Here is a 6,970-nt window from a genome sequence, read left to right as displayed (position 1 = left end):
GATCATGATGGTCTGAGTCCATCCTATATACGGAGGGTGGACACTTCCCTCTGAACCCTGTGGCCTCAATTCTTGCGTCTGTCACATGGCTTTCTAAGCTGTTTGGCAGTGTCTTGCTTTCCAGATGGAGAAATGGGGTGACGTTTTATTCATCTCTGCATCAACAACTCTACACATAGTGCAGCACCTGTCACATCTAGGGAAAAGTGCCAGTAACTGTGTGCTCAGGGATTGAAAAGAACGAACATCATCTTCCGGCATTCCTGTCCCGGTGGCCTTTCAGATCCTCTGCCTTGTCCTCAGCAAAGCCTCTTCCCTTAGGAGGATCCTGAAACCCCCTCTGAGTGGCTGGGGAACAGACAACAGTGATGAGTGGTGACGAACATGGCAGTGGTAAGGAAGCAATGTCACCACACACTGTTGGGCTGCCTCCAACCCAGTGTACCCCTACACACAGCAGTTGCACACACTGTCTGGTTTGGGGCCATCTTTTCTCATCACCTTGGGTACTTCAAGGGCGCATATCAGGCTTTATTGCCTGCTGCCAATGCCTCGTGCATGACTTGGAAAACTGAGCACAGTCAGGAGGAAATGTCGTGAAATCCCTTCCAAAGGATGAGCATGTGCAGAATATTATTACCACCACTGCTTTGGTACAAGGGAGCCCTTCCTTTCTATCTCCTGACCTAAGAGGCAAAACTGTAGAGGTAAAGACCAGCATCCCAAGCCCTCCCCCATGTGTTCACATCCCCTCCGTGCCCACAGTTACCTGATGGGTATCCACGGGGAGGGCAGTTCCAGGGTGGGGCTCTGGGGAATGGGACAAGACCTCACAGGTACATGCCCTCCCCTTGGCATGGGCCCTCCTTTGTTCAGGAGAACAAAGCACATCTGTGTTCTTTCTGCCAGTCTCCTAGCCCAGATGCCCAAGGAGCTCTGCAGCAGGTCACTGATCTACTTCTTGCTCTCAGCACCAGCTGTTCACTGGGGAGGGTGATAACGCTATGGGCACTCATCACCTTCCCTCAGAGCTTCCTGAACTCAGCCTCAAGGCTGCTCTCATTCAGATCCCCCTTTTAGTCATGCCAAGATTCACCAGCACCTTGCCCGTCTCCTTGTGTTCCTCAGTCTCCCATCCACCAGATGCTGCTTCTCCCATCTGCCCTTTCAGTTCTGCAAACCAGCCCAAAGGCTCAGCATGGTGTTTCTGAAGAAACAATCAGGGCCTGGGTCTTCTCTCTCTATCTGCTTAAAGATTTCTTTATTTATTCAAAAGTCAGAGCTACACAGAGAGAAGAGAGACAGAGAGACAAGAGAGGTCTTCCATCCTCTGGTTCACTCCCCAGATGGCTGCAATGGCCGGAGCTGTGCCAATCCGAAGCCAGGAGCCAGGAGCTTCTTCCATGTCTCCCATGTGGTTGCAGGGGCCCAAGGACTTGGGCCATCTTCAACTGCTTTCCCAGGCCATAGCAGAGAGCTGGATTGGAAGAGGAGCAGCCAGGACTAGAACCATATGGGATGCCAGTGCTTCAGGCCAGGGCTTTAACCCATTGCGCCTCAGTGCTGGCCCCAAGAAAAGGTCTTTTCTTTAAAAAAAGATATCTTGGTCTCAAGATGCCCTGAGCCAGTCTCCTATGTTCTAATTTTCAGAGTCATCTAAAAAAATAGAGCCATTATACTATTATGAAAAACATATGCAGGACCTTTCTGGTAGGAAATGTGTTATTATGGATTTTACAACTGTATGGATTATCAACAATTAGTTTTAAGCCACTGGATAATAAGTTTGAACCTGGGAACACAGGTGAAGCAATCACACTCATTGGAATTTTAAGCACAATGAACTTATGCTGTTATTTGTTCATGTCTTTCTCATGATGGGTGATGGCTTTCATGACAGCAGGAACTGTGTCCTGGTCACTCAATATCCCCAGGACCTGGCACACAAACATTCACAGTTGTTGAGGTAAGATTGACTAAAGTAAGAAATTTTCACAAAGTGACTCTAGATCCACCCTTTCTTCCTAATAGACCTCTGAGATGGGTGCGCAGGAAGCCACAAAATCCATGGCCTTTACATAGCCACTCCCTCAACCTCTTTGAGTCCCAGTCTCGTTTCATGTAAGGTCATGGCTACAACACTCCTCTGGTGGAGTCAGTGGGTGCTTACATGAAATTCCACGCATTGCAGTATTAGCCCAGTTCTGCGACATAGAAGACAATCAGTCCTTTCTGTACTTGCCGTGGACATCCAAACCCCATGAGGGGTTTATTACACAAGCTTTAGGGCTAAAGCCTGTGAACCTGGATTTTACTGAAGATCTGCAGGTGGTTCTTAAGCAGGATGAACTGAGAACCTCTGGGCTAGAAGAAGCAAAGGGACTGGCTAAGTCATGGCCTAGAGATCCATAGTTGGCTGTGCACCTCCATTGCATGTCTCAGAATCCTGAAGTCTGAGACCCAAGAGCAGAGCATCTGGAGTGATGCAGGAATGAAAACAACGTAAGACACAGGACTCAATAGGGAAAAAGGAGACATACTATTCACATCCCAAAACTCACAGGAAGGGGCATGTGTATAGTATGGAAAAGAATACCAATGTAAAATCCTAACTTTGGAGAAAAACTCTGATGCTTCATAATGCACATTAAAGAAGCTAAATCTCAAAACAACCTATTTGAAAGGCAAGGATGTGTACCATATGGATTCCATCTTGTACAATCTCAGTGATTCCTAAGGTCAGGTGGAGGCTGAAACAATGTTTCATATTAGTGATCCTGAGGAAAAAAGAAACTAACCATGGTGTACCTACATGTATTTTGTAGGTTTGACAGTAAATGAAAAGAGAGCTACTCTTCTTACTGGTGACAGCTCAACCAAGTTCATACATAAAAAGGTTTACATAAAAGCTATGCTTTAACTTAAGTGAACTCAAAGGAAGAATTACTATGAAATGTAGAGTAAATGAATTGGGCTTAGAATGATCATAAAAATTAGTTTCGAAATGTTTAGCCAAGTTCATAGTACAGAAGAAAGGACTAGATAAGAAACTTTGGGAGCCAGGGTTGTAGCCATAGATAACGATACAATCTTGAAAAAATCTGTTGGAATTTCTTGGCTGTTTCTTCAACTCTGGAAACAAGGACATCAGGCTAGATGCTAACATCATTGTCAAGTGCTAACATTATTTAGGGATACTTACACGACTATAATAATCAAGAAAGCAATAGGGCATGGATTAAAGATGGGCAACTGCCCTGGTGTGCTCTGAACACAGGCCATGATGACCGTGGCAGGGAGGGGTGAGTGAATAAATGGATTAGCCCTATAGTATCAGTGTGTTTTCCAAGCATCTTTTGACAAGAACCGGCTAAAGACAGAGTTGCCAGTCGCTCCAATGATCAGGTATTTTCCGTTTTTGTAAAGCTAGTGCTACAGCAGAAATTATTAAAATCAGCTTCCCATGATTCAAGGACTGTTGTTTCCAGCAGTTCTCAGTGGACATGGCAGGACCTCTGTATAATCCCATTCCCTAGTGGCCGGCAGTGTGCTACAATGGGTAAAGCTGCAGCCTGCAACAAGGGACACCGATTCAAGTCCTGGCTGTTCAAATTCCTATCCAGCTCCCTGCTAATAGCCTGTGAAAAGCGTAAGAAGATGGCGCTAGTGCTTGGACCCTTGTGCCCAGGTGGGGGAACCCAGAAGAAACAGGCTGGCTTCAGCCTGGCCCAGCCCCAGCCAATGAGTGTGTGAACCAGAGGATGGATCTCTTGATCTCTCGCTTTCACTCTCTCTAACTCTTTTAAATAAATAGATTAATCCTTTAAAAATCCCACTCCCTCAGAGACTGTTCTGGTTCTGAATACAGCAGGGTTATATTGAATAGCAGGAGACTCCTTATATGGTCTAGTCAATTCAAAAGAGCAACACCAGTCATTCAACCAGAAGAATTACAACCATAACTCTCATATACATGACAGGCACATGGGCCTTAACAATGGTATTGCTGTATCAAGACTCAACTCAGTTGAGTAACAAGAAGTGACCACCATGACCCAATATTATTAACTTTTCTCTACAGAATGTATAGGAATACTAATGCATAGAGCCTGGGGTGGAGACCATGCAGCCCCAAAGCAGCACACATGCCTTGGCTGCAGACAAGTGAGTGCCTTCGCCATGACAACTCTGAAAAGCAGGCTCCCACACTCCGGGGAAGAACATCCTACCTTATACGGGATATAGCAGAATTCCACAGTGTCAGTTGGAGCTCTTAGTTCCTTCAGTTTTTCTTCAGCCTTTCTCTTCTCTTCAAAGTGCTGGTGGCTCTCAGATCTCAGTTGGAGCATTTCCTTCTGAATACACCTGTGACTGTCCCTTCCTTTGGGGAAGTCGGGAGAAGAGATATATTGTGGTTCTCCATAGTTGCTACAATTTTATCCAAAGAAACTTTGATGAACTGAAAGAAAATCATGGTTTATACAAGTGTAATATTACACAGGATATGAGGCTGACATTCTGACATAGTGGGTAAAAACACTGCCTACAAAGCCAGCATCCCACGTAGGCACCGGTTCTTATCCCAGCTGCTCTCTTTTTAATCCAGATTCCTGCTAATGGACTGGGAAAAACAACGGAAGATGCTGGAAGATAATACACATGCTTGGACCCCTGCCACACATATGGGAAACCTGGATGGTGCTCCTGGCTCCTGGCTTTTACCTGGCCCGGCACTGGCTGTTGCAGTTAACTGGGGAGTGAATCTGCAGATAGGAAACCTTTCTTTCTGTCTTTCCCTCTCTGTTTGTAACTCTTGACTTTCAAAATGAATAACTTAACCTTCCTTGTTTTTGAAAAAGAATATTACATGGCTGGCATTATGGTGTAGCAGATAAAGCAGCTGTCTGAGATGTCTGCATCTCCTATGGGTGCCGGTTTGTGACTTGGCTACTCCACTTCAATCCAGCTCCCTGCTAATGGCCTGGAAAAAGCAGCAGAAGATGGCCCATGTGGGAGACCCAGATGAAGCTCCTGGCTCCTGGCTTCAGCCTGACCCAGCCCTGACTACTGTAGTCATCTGGAGAGTGAACCAGTGGATGGAAGGTTCTCTTTCTCTGACTTTCAAATAAATAAATAAACCTTTAAAAATATTTTTTAAAAAAAGAGTATTACGAACATAAGATTGTAAAAGTAGCCTTTATGGGGCCAAAAGGGCAGATCTAAAATGAACTGTCCACCAACGACTTCCTCAGCCACACGGGTGCTGGGGACAAACGTGGGTGGGGAGGACATAGCAAATATGCAAGAGAATTGATGCCAAAGAAGTGGAGAATCCAGAGATGGGTGAGGAATAACAGAAGCACACAGGAAATTAATGCACATGCGAACACATGAGGCTTGGACAGAGCTGCACCATGTGGGTACTGTGATGCTTCTCTTCCTGGGGAAGAGTTCCTAGAGAGCCTTCCCACATGTCAGGAAGTCTCATCAGTGCCACATTACTGGAGTCCTCAACTGCAAATCATGGCTCGATACCAGGCTCAATGCCTAAGGACCTGCATGGGACATAGACCCCAAAGAGGATGACTAAAAGGGAGGAACAGGGTATCCAGGAAGAGCAGACATAATGACAGAACTAGAGAAACAGGGAGCCACAGGTAGGGCAAGGCAAACTGAGCTTCACTGGCAGCAGGAGAGTCACGCCCAGCAACTACCGAGAAGGAGTGAGACCACTCTGCCCAGCAGTCAGGTGTGCTTTAACCTTTTGGTGACATTGCCAGCCCAACTCTCTCCAACATACAAGCATGAGAGAGAAAAACAAGGCAGAATAAATTTCACTATACCCTTCTTTCTCCTCATGGAGACTCTGAAGCTTCTCAATGTTTCAATGAAAGTTTAGACCTTGTTTGTGTTCTCCAAATGAGAATTTGTTCACTTTTAGTCTTTCCTCCTGTTTTTTGCCATTCTCTTTTGTGTGTGTGTGTGTGCCAATAAAACTTTATTTGCAAAATGAGACAGTAAGCTAGATTGGCTAGAGTTTTCAGACCCCTGCCTTAGGCTGTGATTTCTGCTGTAATGTGACCAAGACCCGAAATAATGGCGGCTTAAGCAAGCAAATGTTTGTCCTCTCTTACATACACAATGAAAATGGGGTGTGTTGGGGCATCTTCCCCAACAAGTGGACCTGCAGCACAGGCTCCTGCTATCTTGTTGCTCTGCCATGAATGTATTTCTCTTGTCTTTGTGGTCCAAGATGGTTGGATAGCATGTCCAGACTCCAGTTAGGATGGTAAAGGAAAGCAGGCCCCTTTCCCAAGCTTGTTGATTCTGCCCAGGAATTTAGCTTGAACTCAGTCACATCGCACACCTAGCTGCAAGGGCACCTAGGGGAATAAGGTTGTTTCAGCTTCCATGTGCCTGGCTAAAAACAGAGAACCATCTCTCAGTCACTGCCTCACCCGCCTCACCTGTGGGCTTTAAAAACATCCTTGCTTCACACAGAATCCAGAGCAGGGCAGGTAATGTAAGACCCCCTACTGCCTTGGGATTCAGCTCTCAACCATCACCAATATATTGAGTAGACCAGGGTCCAGAGCAGCTTACTGGATCAGTGCCTGACACAGCAGTTTTGGTGGCACAAAGCCATTAACTTCTGTTGTTTGCTGTAACAAAACATGGCAAAATCCAGGCCCCAAAGTCACGATAAAGGTTGTTTTATAGCACACATGTGCAAAGGTGGCCAGCAACACACAGCTGAGATCGTGAAGAGATGTGACCCCACCACAAAGAAGACAGAAATCCACACTCAGAGCAGCTCCATTCCTAAGCATCCAGTCCCACCTCCAGTTTGCAGTCTCAGATTCAGTAGGCTCCTGGGAATGTCTGTCTCTGCTGGCAGCTTAGCCAGGCTGGGTCAACCCAGCTTTTACCAACTAACCTTGGTGACAAAATAAAGGGAATCATAAAACCA

The sequence above is a fragment of the Lepus europaeus genome, chromosome 1 (assembly GCF_033115175.1).
Source record: "Lepus europaeus isolate LE1 chromosome 1, mLepTim1.pri, whole genome shotgun sequence".
Taxonomy (NCBI): Eukaryota; Metazoa; Chordata; class Mammalia; order Lagomorpha; family Leporidae; genus Lepus; species Lepus europaeus.
The sequence above is the reverse complement of the archived record's forward strand: the minus strand, read 5'-3'. Positions refer to the sequence as shown.